This window comes from Hypanus sabinus, chromosome 4 (genome assembly GCF_030144855.1).
Source record: "Hypanus sabinus isolate sHypSab1 chromosome 4, sHypSab1.hap1, whole genome shotgun sequence".
Classification (NCBI taxonomy): Eukaryota; Metazoa; Chordata; class Chondrichthyes; order Myliobatiformes; family Dasyatidae; genus Hypanus; species Hypanus sabinus.
In genome coordinates this window covers 137,111,375-137,127,040 of record NC_082709.1, presented here as the reverse complement: position 1 = coordinate 137,127,040, position 15,666 = coordinate 137,111,375, and positions in this window count along the sequence as shown.

The window sequence follows — 15,666 nt, the reverse complement described above, 5'->3', positions numbered from 1 at the left end:
CATGACATGTGCTATATTTATCACATCACTCTTGCAAATCATTTGTTATTGACTGCTTTGGAATTGATGGAAATAGTTCATCGTATACTTACTTACAAACTGCAAACTTTAAAATATATATATGACTGTACACCACAGACACTTCGCTAGATGATAATAATGGCACATTTGGAATCAATATTCAGTGCATTGAGCTTAGGAGGACAATGGCGCCTAACGGCGACTCTTTTGCTTGCATCTTCGGAAATAGCTCTATTTCTATCCATAATATCTCTATTTTTCCCTTTCAGGGTTCTTTTGACCTGGAGTTACATGCTGACTTTGGTTCTTTGAGGAAATGGGACCTGCTCTCGGGGCCTCACCATTGGCTGCTATTCAATATACCAAGGATGCGGCCTAGAAGACTAGGGTTCCAGGATTTTGTGGCTCTGGAGGTGGGCGGACTTGAGATTGGTGCCGCCACAGAAAACTGGTGTGTCACGGGAGATGGGAGATCGAAAGCAGCAAGCTGGCTGCTGGCTGTGTGGCCAGCGACCCGAGTTCTTCAGGCACAGAGCTCAAAAGAAGTGATATAACAGACTTTTAACACCATAAATCAGTGAGTTGTTTTGTTATGTCTCCCCTTTTGCTGTGAAATGGAGATACTGCTTTTTCCCTTAATAGGGAGAGAGGGAGAGTGCCTGTGTAATGTTGAATACCAGATTATTGAATAATCTTTGGGGTACAGCAAGTCTGTGTCTTTATTGATGCTTTGCTGCACACTTGAGTACTCGGTGGCGGGGTTGCCATTGCTTTTTTGCTGGTGGGGAGGGAGGGGTCATTGCTTTGCTGCTGCTTATGCATGGGGGGAGCTATGGGGGGGCTTTGGGGTTCTAACATTTAACTGTCCTTCATTCTTTGGGGCACTCGTCTGTTCTTGTGGATATTTGCGAAGAAAACAAATTTCAGGATGTATATTGTATACATTTCTCCGACATTAAATGTACCTATTAAAACCTATTGAAACATGGGAGTTCTATAAGACAAATACAACATTGTTCTACTTTCTAAACAATCACGGGCAAAGAAAATGTCTTAAAATGTCACTGTAACATTGAGTTCACAAAACAGACAGGATCAGAAGGCAATGTTGCCTAGGCAATGATACATGAATGATGTGGAGTCACTGGCTTATTGTACAGAGTCGACCACCAACCAAGGTCCAAGCTGTTAGCATGGTTTGGGACTCACAGGTCATTATAGCATCACAGAGGACAAGTCACATGTGGTACAGAAGCACAGTTATTTACAAATTCAACAATAAATTAAAATAAGCCTCAAAATGAAATTATTTATTTGATAGCAAAAATGCTTATTATTCTCTTTTAATTAATTTGTTCATGAAATGGGATATCAGCTGATAATGCCATCAATTATTGTCTATATTGATCAATTCTGACAATTCTGAACAGTCCAGCCAATTAACCGCAATGATACTGTATGTCTCCATTCACATGTAGAAAGAATGTGTATACATGTCAGATTTCTTTCTCTGAAATTATGTTAGTGAAGTAGCTAATACAATTGTTTTACAATTACTGCTATTTTTAAAAATTCATATCCAGTTTTCTTTACTACTTGTCTTACACAATTTTTAAAAATTTCTTCACAATGGTAACCATCACATCACACACATCAACCATGTTTTGAACAACGTAAAAACACAAGAAAGAGCAGAATAGACCATTCAAATGCTCATTCCTGCCCTTTCATTCAATCAAGCCACAACTGATCATTTAACCTCAAAATGCTAGTGGAACGCAGCAGGCCAGGCAGCATCTATAGGGAGTCCTGACGAAGGGTCTCAGCCCAAAACGTCGACTGTACTTCTTCCTATAGATACTGCCTGGCCTGCTGCGTTCCACCAGCATTTGATGCTTGAATTTCCAGCATCTGCAGATTTCCTTGTGTTATTGACCTTTTACCTCAGTGCCATTTCCTGCATGAGCAACTTGATGCCATCAACATCTAAGAACATTAACTTTCCATTTTAAAATGGCAGTGGTGAAGCACAGCAACAAGTTGCTGGCAGAAAGTAAAACTAATAACTACTTTATTAATCATACTTTTTTCTCAAAAATGATTACTGACATCAATAGCCTGTAACTTCCTTTCTGGAATTTAGCTTTTGAACTATCTGTACGATCTGGTATTTTTTGCGGTGTGAACTTGCGTCTCAAAGGTGCAGGACAGCTGCAACATGGGCATGTATGGCCTGACTCAAGGGGGTGGAGAGTGGGGAAGGAACTGATGTTTGGCCTTTGCTGGAGTGGAATTGGAGGCAACTTGAAGCAGCAGAACAAAGGTGAGGGGAGGCTGAGTCAAGGTTGTAGGACCTGAGCTCAAGCCTGAGAGCAAAGAGCAAGCCGATATTTGACTGACTTCAGCACCAGGATAGACTAGAAAGATTGGGTACGGGCCGAATCGATGTGGTGGGCCCTGGATGTGGTAGGGCCAGGTCGGAGAGCGAGGAATGAGCTGAGGTTAGGCAAATTTAAGTGCCGCCCAGATTGAAAAGGTTAGGGTATTGGGGCTGGAAGCAAGAGGCAGGCCAGTGCTCAGCTTGCTGTTCACCAGTTTTACTTGTCTCTGCTCTGAACTGAGGCTGAAGCCTGCAACTATCGGTCTCCTGGACTACTCTCAGTGGCTTCACTGCTCTGGACAATTTTGTGAACTTCAATTTGGAGAAGTAATGATACTTGTATTTGCTTACTTTTATTGTTTGTCTAAGTTTTTTTCTTCACACTGGGTGCTTGCTGGCCTTTTTTTAAAAATGGGCTCTATTGGGTTTCTTTCTTTAGTGGCTGCCTGCGAGGAGACAAATTTCAGTGATGTGTTATTAAATTCTCTTTGACCTTAAAATGAATGTGATGCAGGAGCTTTTGTTGAGAAATTACCTCTGTGATAAAGTGATACAGGATTACAAGAATCATTCAATGCAAATGGAATTTGAATAGCCATGTAAATATATTAGAACAAATTAATTAAAAGAGAATTTTGTTATTCAATCAAGTAAATAATTTTATAATATTGTAGTTCGGTTAATTTATTGTTTAATTTGTAAATAACTGTGCTTTTGTACTACATGTGCTTTATCCTCTGTGATGCTATAATGACCTGTGAGTCCCCAAACATGCTGACAGCTTGGACCTCGGTTGGTGGTCGACTCCGTACAATAAGTCAGTGACTCCACATTATTCATGTGCAACGGAAGCAAGATGGTGCTTGCCAGCCATAGCGACATTTTGCAAGCAGCAAATGAAATTACTAACTATTCTATTAATTATACTCTTCCTGGACTACAATCAATGCAGTCCGCAGCCTGTAGCTTCCCTTTGGGAGCTGCACTTTCAAACCATCTGTATGACCTGGTATTTTTGCATGACCTGAAGGATTCAGCAGGCTAGACTCTTGAGAATGCAGGTACAGTCATGGCAGCCATTGCTGGAGCAGACAAAGGACCAGATTAAAACTTTGGGTTGGATTGAAGTGGCAGGGCCCAGAAATGAGAGCAGAAGTAAACTGATGTTTAGCTGATTTAAGTGCTGAGCCAGAACAAAAAGATCAAGACGTTGAGGCCAAAGCTGAAGGACAAACCAGTGTTCAGCTCACTACTCCAAGAGACCTTATCCATATCAGCACTCAAATGAGCCAGTGGCTGTGGACTCACTTTCAGACACTCTGTAGTTGATGACCTGTTGTTATTTGTTTTTTGTTGTTTGCATGATTTGTTCCTTTTTTTGCACAGTGGGTGTGGGATGGTTTCTGTTGTGTGATGTTTTCAGTGGGTTCTATTGTGTTTCTTTGTTCTATGGCTGCCTTCAAGAAGATGAACCTCAATGTTCTATATGGTAGATGTACTTTGTTCTTTGAGGTTTCTTCAGCATCCTCATGGACAGCCTGAACATTCGACATAATTACATAATTTTATTTCTCTCTTTTACGGTTATTCTTCTCTTCTTCTTATGTTGGAGTTGCATTTCTTGTTGCTCACATTTACTGCACACAGCCTCAGTACTATATGAGCAAAGACAGTGATGGCAGCAGCACTGGTGCACTATATGAGCTGATAAGATCACATAGTTTGGGCACTGTGAATTTGCTCTAACGTACTGTACTTCCAAAGCTCTCCGGCTAGCCAAGGTAGATTTGAAGAAGTAATAACACCTGTATTTTGGGGAGGGAGGGGAATGGAAATTTGATGGCAGGATAATGAGTACCCTCTAATGAGGAAAGTAGCAAGAGAAAAGTGACAACATGTTTTTCAGGAAGAGATGGGGAATATAAGCAAGTAAGGCCAGCCACAGTATATGATGACAATACTAGTTATATGCTAAGAGAACTATCATAGGAGCTGCATGGTCCCAGTTGTTGAGTGGACCAGGCCCTCACTCCATGGGGTCACCTGCTGCAGCTGCCTGGTTGGGGCGGGGGGGGGGGGGGGAGAACGCTAGAGGTGGTGGGGCTTGACAGGCGTTCAGGCTGAGTTGGGCTAGCCCCACCCCTTGGAGCTGCTTTCCAGTGTTGTTTGCTCGGTGGAAGAGAAGCTGGACCGCGTTCATCTTGGGCCGCACTAGCACGAGGACTGCTGCGCGCTTGATCTTGTAGAATGTGGCTCAAAGACAACATCCCACTCACCATCAGTCCAGAAGCCATGACACACAGGGCTATATTTGTCTGTGACTGTGTGTTTTGCTGCTATAGTAATTGTATGTGCTTTATGTGCCTTGTGCTGTGTGAGACCTCTGGTACTGTGTTTTGCACCTTGGCTCCAGAAAAACAGTTTTGTTTGGCTGTGTTCATGGATATGGTTGAATGACAATTAAACTTGAACTTGAATTTGAAGAGAACCTTGATAGGATTATCAGTCTAACATTCACCACCACAATGACTACTATTCCATATCATACAAAGACCACATAAGAATGGCAAAAAAAGTCAAAACACGCTGATCAATGAACATCCCCTACTTAGCACACACTAACTATCTGCATACACATAGCAGCTTTAAAGTAATGGTATGACTAGATTGCAGCAAAGCAAAAGCAACTGACAAAATTTGAGTGCAAACTGCAAAGAACAATATCACAGCAAACAAACAAAGAAAGTGACCTAAGTATGCAGGCAGCAATAAATGGGTTAAGAGTGAAATATTTCCAGACAGTATGGTAAAGGCAACTGGAAGTGTAACTGTCAATGGCAAAGCTGTAATAACTCTGACTTCACCTTATTCTATATCCCATCACATTTCCTTTTTTCTGTCTCAGATGAGGACAAATGTAGCTCACTGCTAACTTCACTCATAGGAGCTGAGTTAGCAGAACCTGAGACTGGATATGTAATTTACTAAGTCTTTATATTCTGCTCCATACTGTGCAGTCATTTAACAGCAGTTCCATCATGACAGAATCAGCACAGAATTATTTAGTGTTAATTGAAAATTGAATGTTGCAGCTTCATTGCATTTCTGTCACCTTTGCTGATAACAGAATATTTGAAGGTGTTTGTGCCACATAAGGCACAATTTTTCAGTAAAACAAAATGTACTTCAAAATTAATCCCAGGAAGATTACCATATTATCGTGTAACAGCTTTCTGAAATATTTTTCCCTCTCAGTTTCAAGTACTTAGTTTTAATTACTCTAGTTGCCGAAAAGGGTTGTAGAATGAACAATAGAATCACAGATGTGCAATAGAATCACATCCAGCCAAGAGCTTCTTGACCCTTACATCCAGTCTGAGGAAGCCAAGTATATGACATCTGGGGCAAAATTCAAGATCCTCCTGTGATGAACCTCTGATCAGGGTAAGGTTCAGGACCATTCTGAACCTTTTCACTTGTGACCTTAAAATGTCTTTGACAAGCAAAACTCTCTCTTCCACCATCTTTCTAAACTAGCTGTGAATCTGAGGTAAAGAAAACAGTTCTGTAACCCAGTATGATGCTTGGCATCCAGGTTACAACTGATTAATTTACCTTTTTCCAGTTACCATATTGCACGTATTCTGTTTTTGAAGTTTGAAAAAAGCTATGAGAGCTCATATGGAATAATTATAATACATTTAAGGCTTCTATTTTGTATGTTCTATCCCTTTGTTGTTGTTTTTGAAATTACCATCATTATAAGTTTATTAACAATCTGATAAATACATTAGTAAAAATAGGACAGCAGAAAAAAATATTAGGAGTGTGCATTTCAGAATGTCATATGTTGTGATGAGTTTTTCACTTTTTCTTACAAGCATTAAAATATATTGGACTGTATTTCACAAATTAATGCTGGTGGTTCAATGAGAACTGTAAGCATTCAGCTGTTAAATTTTGCGCTTCTATGCAGGTGGTGTCAGACCTACTGATTGATTTGGATGGCTGAATCCGTAAGTTAACTTTACTGATGGCTTCCAAATGCAGATTTAGTTCAGAATTCAGCCTTGCTGAGGGGTTAAGGAAACACCTTCGAGATCCAGTGACAGTTTAGATATTTACACACAGGAACTTTGAAATACCCATCGATTTTTGTGGATTTTGTGAGACTGAAAATTAGTAAATAAATAAGAAGGCAGAACACCTTATTTTTAATTATTTTACAGCAGTTTAATATTTTGAATCATAAGCACTTTAAATTATATATATATATGTTAAAAATAGGCTAATAATCTCACTTTAGCAGTTTTGAATCTACTTGAATGTTGTAGCAATTTCTAGATCCACACAGATTTTACAACAAGCACAGCATTTCACGGGAGGACCTTCCTCGTGCATCATCAAAACTGTCATCAATTAAGACCATGATGCTGGACCCCAGGATGTTTTAGGCAATTGACATTGACTCTTATTATCTTGATCAGATAATAACAGAGTCGAGGGTTGGTGAACTGTGTTTCTGGTTGGGAGGACTGGGCCAGCAGGATCTGGCATATTGTTTTCAGAAAACAGGCTGTTTTCCAACTGTGCCTCCTCCAATGCACCCAATCACTCAAAAAGTGAGTTAGGTTCCAACAGGAAGGAGGGCCCCAAAGCACAGCCTTTACCATCCCTGGGTTTATCAATGATCCTAGTACATCAATTATGCAGTGAACTATTAAAATTGTGATTCACCTAGACACTGAATCAGATCAGGTCACAGTGTCCCTCTGCTCAAGCAAAGAAAAACTTAAGAAATGCTCAGATGGTCAATGCACCCCAAAGGGCAGTGCAAATGAATGTGCAGAGAATTGATAGAGGGGGTGTCTCCTGGAGGACACTAAATTATAATAACCTGTAAGATCAATATTTTGGATGCCTTGGCACAATTATAGAAAACATGATTTTATTCAAATGCACTTTGTTCTTGACCAACTGCATCAAAAACTGGCTAATCATTTTATCTGACAATAATTTCTTGGATCAACACAGACAAAATGCTAGAGGAACTCAGCAGGCCAGGGAGCATCTGTGGAAAAGAAGTGAGCCCCAGTTCTGCTGAAGGATTTTGGCCCCAAATGTCGACTGTACTCTTTTCCATAGATGCTGCCTGTCCTTCTGAGTTCCTCCAGCATTTTATGTGTGTTACTCAAGATTTCCAGCTTCTGCAGATTTTCTCTTATTTACAATTTCTTGGTTCTTGTATTGTGCAAAAAGTTTGTTCACATACATAATGGCCCCATCCAATTTTTATTGACTTTCAATGTGTGAAAAGCTCTGACAGGATTCATTAGGTTAAGCCTGCGGTCAAAACCAAATGTCCAAGTATTTCTTCTACATTGGTGGAATGCTGATGCATACAATAGGAGATGCTTCTTTGGCTGTGGGAGCTGATAAATGTTTACAGTGATCTTTAGAGGTTAATGTAATGATGTATTTCTACACTTTGCTTTTGAATGCCATCTACTATTTGAGCACAATCTATTGTGATGGATATTCACTGGCCTTTTTGCCAAGCTCAGCTTTTTAACACAGCAACCCACACTTTCAGGGATCAGAGTTGATTCTGAGTAAGTTAAATTTCCAACCCATATTCTTTGCTCAGCTTCTTTTCATAAACAAGAATCAGTCTTCAGTTCTCAATGTAAATTGCAAGCAATTTTCAGCAAGGACACCTTTATAAACAGCGCTGTCTAAGGCTATGTCCACACTACACTGGATAGATAAATCCTTAACTGAAGCTTTTTCTCTTCATTTTTACCCTCCATCCACACCAAAATGGCGTTTTCGTCCTCTGAAACCGGAGATTTTCAGAAACGCTCTCCAGGGTGTGTAATTTTGAAAACGCCGCTTGGCTGGAGCAGTGTGAATAGGGAAACCGGAGAAATCTAAATATGTTGTCATGACGTGCCGGAACAGATGGCAACAGCAGCGCGGAATTTCATTGTTTTCTTGAACGCAGCCAAACAATTTCAGAACAGACGGCCAGAAGAGTTAGAAATGTACTCACCAAATTATTTGACCCATAATTTACTGAATAAATGAGTATACTCACTTTGCCCTGTTTTCTGTCCTTGCTCGTATGAAGGTGGTTTACCTATTTATGCAAGTACTTCTCTGACAATAGATGTGTAACAGCCTAATGTAACATTGTATGGAAATACAAGATAATACTGATGCAGACATGTTTTATACATTCAATAAGGGGCTTTATTAATGCAAGAGAGTTTGTCAGTTTTTTAATGTTCATTATCAGCTGGGTCATACCGTCCATGAACTCCCTGTCAGTTGCCTCCATTCGCTCCAGTATTTGTTTTTTTTCTTAACTTTTAAGTCCTCCTGCACAAGAGCCAATAGCTGCCTGTCGTTTAAATTTTTCTAGTCTGTAACTGAACAAGTCTTTCACGGCGAGATTCGACACCCAAAGCTTGTTTTCGGTAGATGCGTCCTGCACATGCGCAGTAGGAGGAGATTCGCCAAAATACCCATTTTAATGTGGACAGAGATATTTTTAAAGACGCATAGTGTGGACACCTATCGTTTTTATGCGAAACCGGCGTTTTCAAAATTATCCGGTCTAGTGTGGACGTAGCCCAAAGAGCATAGGCTGCTGACCCACAGCATGGGGATGGCTGCAAAAGAGACGCAGTGTAAGATAATGGTGTAAGTTAATTGGCCCACATCAAACCATTCAACACTGACTAATTTATGTAGTTCTGGGAAGTTTGCAGACTTGACTGATAACTAACATTTAACACCTTAAATAGCTGGGATTTTTGCCTTTACAAAAGCTTTTGAGAAAGATTTATCAATTCCCTTTTCCTTAAATCAGATCCTGTGAACCATCCCTGGTATCTGGTAACAAAGATGTGAGCAGTTAATCACTTTGAATTATTCTCATGATTCATAGAATAAATAATCAGATTTTAATTTTAACTGTTTTTGCATCAAATTTTAACAGAGAATAAAATTTTAAAAATGGAATGTACACACAAAAGCTTAGGATACAACAAAACATCAAACAAGCTGCAATTATAGCTTGAAATAATTATTCAATAGAATTTCAATGCATTAAAATTTTATTTGGTTTAAGGGAGTTGCAAAGTTATGAATATGGCTCAGAATGTTATTGAATCTTCACCAACAATTTTAACTTCTTCAGAATGTGGCACATACTTTAAAGTTCCTTTCAGTTCCCAATTTCTCAAAGTTGGAAAACAATGCACCCTGGGGAGATCAAGCGATTACTGGTGGTAGCTTTTGAATTTTGGTATTGAGCTGCATTTAAGCATTCTGCAGGAGATACTATTGCATACATGACTGACAGTTTCACCAACATTACAACTGCAAAATGCAAGCTGTTAAACATGATGGTCTCAGCAGGGTGTCAGAAGTAATTTTTCACCTGAATCTCATTTTTAAAAAGAAAAATATTCTGCAACAATTTTAATGTAAAATTACTGGTGCTAGAATTAAATTTGTTGGAAGAAAATTGTGCCACTAAATGTGGACTGAAACCACTTCTGCTTCAATTCTAAGGCTGTTGTGCCTGAACAAAAAGTCAGTCCCAGACCATGTGGGCGTGATTGGGGCTATGAACTTGAGATGAAAAGCAAATGCGGTTATCAATCACAACCACCTAGTGACTGCCAAGTGCACAGCAGATTTCAGCAACAACATTAGCTATAAAACAGGAGCTGTAGCCTGAGACTTCCTCCAAGTTCAGATTTTTCCCTGTGACAAGCATGTCACTGCTATAACTTAGTCTATTGACTAATTATAAAACACAACATCCTTTCAGATCAACATTTAGCAATATCTGTCTATTAAGTACATAAACACACAGTTACGTACAAATACACAAAGATTGATTAATATCTGCAGAGGAAAGTATTAAATATTTACGATCAATTGATCATTTTCAGAGGTACTGATTAAGAATTTCAAATTTTTGCTTTTGTCTGAGGTTTCTAGATCCGTTAGCTTTTTATACACTGAACATAATAAGATACTATAGGATTCCAGCCATACCTGCAAAAGCTCACTAAACCAATGCTTTGTCATTTCTTTTCATCAAACAAGAGGCAAGGTAGGAAAATTGAAGCCCCATGGTCCCTCGAGCATATCCTGCTATTCAACACAGTTTTGACTGATCTAAATTGGCCTCAACTTCCCTTCTGTATAAGGGACAGTATCCCTTAGCCTTTAATTCTTCACTCTTTCAACATCTGATCCAACTAATGATCTGGTCAGGTCACAATCACAGTGCTTAATTAAGAACCCAGTTTCAAAACATAACTGGATTTTAACTCTCATTCAGACTTTCAATATTTCAGAAGAACTACAACTCAGAATCAATTCTGAATGGTTAATTTTATAATTAAAATGGCTCATGCCACAAACCTCTCCTCAAAGTGGTAGATAATCTGTTAGCCAGATATGTGGAAGTCCCAGTTCGGCCAGTACCCGGGCAGAAGAATGGCAAACACATATGCATGAATACTGTTAAGTAGAAAACAATATTATCACTGAACTTGTTGGATTATTGATCAATAGTTGGCTCTGATACAGAATGAAGACATTTTATAAACTCCAACAGATTCCCTGAAGTATCATATAACAAAATAAGTCAATAGCTATATTCTCTTCAAATCTTGAATTCTCGTGGAATTATCAGTCAGCTTGCATCAAGAAACCCTGCATTGTATCAGCTGGCTTTGAGAAAAGGAAGATATTTAAATCTGTACATTGCAATTAAAGTAGAGAGAAACACAGAAGCACAATAATTGCTGGATAATACCTTAAGGAAGGTCTCTGCCTGAAACTTGACTGTTTATTCATTTCCGTAGATGCTCCCTGGCCTGCTGAGTTCCTGTAGCATTTGTGTGTGTTGCTTCGGATTTTCAGCATATGTTACTGAGGATGAAGAGTTGCGTTAACTAGCCATTAACATAACTCATCTTGGGGAAGCTGAGCACTTGAGCAATTTTTTATTTTAAAATAAAATTTTTGTACATTTATGTGGTACACTGAATGCCTCCAGAAAACCTATCTTTTTCTTACATGGAGCAACCTTCTTGTCTTCTTAGGAAGTAACCAAGAATCGCTTGTTGTAGCTGTTGGTCTTTTACACACCTTGTGGCACATTTGGCGACATGTTCCATCACTTCCACACCAGTTGACTGTTTTATGCAAGGCCAAGTTGTAAGGAGCCAGCGGATTCAAACTTGGGACCATTCGCCTCGAACTCCAGTTCTGATGCTACTACACCGCCAGCTGGATAACATAGCAGTCAGCTCAACATTACTACAGCTCAGGGCACTGGAGTTCAGAGTTCAATCTCAACTTCCTCTGTCAGAATTCGTTGTATGTGTGTGTTTTCACCAGGCACTCCAGGTTCCTCCCACAGTCCAAAGACGTACTGAGTAGGTTAACTGGTCATCACAAATTGTCCTGTGATTAGAATGGGGTTAATTTGGGGTTGTTGGTGGTTGCTGGGTAGTGTAGTTCGAAGGGCAAAAAGGGCCCATTCTGTGCTGTATCTCTAAATAAAATAAAATGATATAAAGTAAAATAATTGACACTGATTATTGCTCCACTCTGATTCTGCAGGTTTTGAGATGGATAATAAGATCAGTCTGCTCATTATCTTCAGACTTTGCTACAGGCGCAGAAGTGGAAATCAATGGCGCCTGTGAGTAGGTACCTGCAGTGTGCTCCTTTTTCTGAACTTCCCTGTGCACCCCAATAGGTTTCAAAAGGTACATTTAATGTCAGGGCAATGTATACAATATACATCCTGAAATTCTTTTGCTTGCAAAGGTTCAAAAGTTTTCAATGCCAGCCATAATGAAGGTGGGTGAAGGAAAGATGGCACTCAACAGCAACTCCCTCAAGCTCATCTGTGGAAACAGCTTAATTTCTACCTTTATTCTCTCACTTTTTCCTTTTCAAGGTGAATGGGGTCCTGTCAAAGCTACACTCGAACTTCAGTTCTTTGCGGTGAGGGGACCCATTCCCGGAGCGCATTGACTGCTCAATTTTCAATATTCAAAGAACACAACCTCGAAGACAAGCATGCCCTCGGGTTACCAAGCCTTTGTGGCCCTGGGACAAGCTGACTCAATCCGGGTGATGCTGATGGAAGCATCAAGAGAAAAAGTGGAATATCAAGAACTGTGGATCTGCTGTCGGGGCTCTGTACTTGGCGAATCACCCACTCTCTCTTTCTGCTGTTGGTGGGGGAGAACTTGTGCCGATTCTAGAGCTGGTGAACTCAGGGAAAAAAGTGACGTGGTGGACTTTTAACACTGTAAATCAGCAAATTGTTAGGGGAAGGGTTAGGATTTGCTGCAGCTTGTGTGTGGGAATTTGGAGTGGGGAGGGGTGTTTGGAGTTCTAATGACTTTACTATCATTCATTTTGGGGGCACTCTTCTGTTTTTGTGGATGTTTACGAGAACAAGAACTTCAGGTTGTATATTGTATGCATTCGCTGATATTAAATGGAACTATTGAACTTTGAGCAGACATATATTTTTTGTGTGACTATATGTTTACTTGCTTTCTTATATGTACTATATGTACCTTGTGCTGTGAATGACTAGTGATACTGTGTTTTGTAACTTGGCCCTGGAGGAACACTCTTCCATTTGGCTGTATTCATGAGTATTCATGGTTGAATAATAATTCAACTTGAACATGCGCTAGGGATTCTCATGAGTCAGTTGTAACATTACACATTTTCCAGGTCGTTTGGGGAACATTCACCTTCTGCCCTCCTGCCATGTCACTGTTTGGAGCAGAATGCCCATTTCAGAAGTCTGATGTTGACAGAGCTGTCTAAGTGCACTTAGAATCTCAGTACCGGGTTTGCTAATTTAGGAGATAATGTTGACTTTGGTTTGCTGATCTTCCCAGTGGATTTTAGAATTTTGCAGGAGCTCCACTGATGTCTCCAGTGCTTTGTGATGCACACTAGAAGTTGTCTACATATCAGAGAGGAGTAGAAGGATGCGGATCATTGCTGCCTAGCAGGTCAAAATTTTTTTGCAGAATTTAAGGTTTAGATCTTCAAGCACTCTTTTTCTCAGAAAGGTTTTGCTAGTGCATGGAGGGGCTCATTGAGTACAGTGATCGCTAGTCTTCATACTCAGTGCCTATTGACACAACATATGACCACAGCGATCATTGGTCTTCAACCGTAGGGTGCTCCAACCTGGATTCCCACCATCCACTCATTCCATTAACTCTTCATTTACTGCCCCTGACTGCTAACCCTCTCTCATCCCTGTCCCTAAACCCCAACCTGTTCCTCTAAAATTCCCCATGTTTCCACCCTAACCATCCCTACACACGTATGAAAAAAAAACAAGTCAGAGTCATGACCTTGATGACACTGCAGCTCAGAACCACCTTGACTGGAAGCTTTGGAGATGGAGCACGCCATTACTGAGCACTGGGTCTCTTACCACTGTTATGATCCCAGCCCACTCCTGTGAGAATCGCAAGAGCACCCATCAAAGGGGGGGGGGTGGTCAGTAGACCCAGTAGGAGAGAGAGAGAGAAATGTGCCAAATTGCACGTCCCACCCGGGACACAGAATAAGACGACAGCGAATATTGTCTCATGGAGACCACGTGAAAAGCCCTCGGGCAAGGTGGGCTGGTTGAGAGAGAGATTGCATCATCCCAACCTGATTGACACCTGCGACCCCGTGAGGAAGTATAAAGGAGAGTCTCAGGGGGACAGCCCCCTCAGACGCACCAAGAAGACACGAGAGAGTGATCCCGCAGCAGCGGGAAGCCATTCTGAAGGAAGCCACGTGCGTTAGATTCCGGGATTGGAGTTTGTGGCTGGAATCACAGAAAACCGCTTTTAACTAACATTGGGGAGAGGAAACCAACACTCCCCCCCCCCCGATTTCACGGAAGCCTCATCAAGACTCGGCAAGTTCTTTCTCTTCTCCCCAATCTCTCTCTCTCAGTCGCCCCACGTGAAACCCAGTGATTTTCAAAGGGCTGAGGCCTGCAGGCTTCTGAGTGACTTTTATATTTCCAACAAACAATCTATTAACCCCTAGACAACCGTAGAGCTCACTTCTTAATGATGATTATTACTATACCCGCGCCTTAGATTGAGTGTTGACGATGTGCACTATCTGAATGTATGTATTAACCTTACTTTTGTGTCCCTTTATAAATAAAAAAGTTTGAAAATAGTGACATCAGACTTCAACGGACCTCTCTGTCTTTGCTGGTAAGTTATCCAGTTACGGGATACGTAACACCACCATCAAGAAATCATTGGCTGTGTGCTTACTTCAGTGACTGAAATTTCAGTGACCACGTGTTAGGTTTGTTTCAGTCCAGGAGGCATGATAAATTGTAGAGCTGAGAGATTTTGGGGCACTAATATAACTATGCTTCACCCCATGCTGCATTCAGATTGGGTGCGTTGTTGAACTGTTGATTAAGGTCATGGCTTCCTTGCATTATATTACAAGGTTATATTGAAATTAGTTTTTGAGGGAAGCCAAATCTGAGAATGAAAAACACAACAGTCCCTCTCTCTTGATGGATCTCAAGCTTGTTTCAAGGTCAGAAATAGCCATATGCAGTGATTGAAAGTGTTCATGGAGTTTCTCTAGGAGCTTTCATGCAGTGAAGATCATACCCAGTGTGCATCAGAATGAATGGAATGCAATTCGGGAATCAGTTTCTGTGCTGTTGAGGATGACCTTTTTAATGAAGTTCCCTGTGGCACTCAGCAGGGGAATGACTCTGTAGTAATCACAATCAGACTAGTTTCTTTTTATTGAAAATAGTCATAATTAATAGACGTTAATTTGGATTTTTCAGACATTCTCTGACTTGTTCTCTTCTAAGATGTGGAAGATGAAACTAAAATTGTAATTGAAGTTCCTCTTTTCAAATGCTTTAGAACTCAGCAGGGGTATCCGCTGCTCCCAAGGTCTTGTTATTTTTTAGTGATATCTTCAAGGAGCAGTGCCACAGAAAGGCGACGTCCATTATTAAGCACTCCGATCATCCATGAAATGCCCTCTTCTCATTGTTACTGTCATGAAGGACGTAGAGCAATTCAGGAATGTCTTGTTCCTCTCTGCCATCCGATTTTTTAATGGACGATGATCCCATGAACACTACCTCACTTTTTTATTATTTCTATTTTTGCAGTATTTTTAATTTTACTATTTAGTTTACC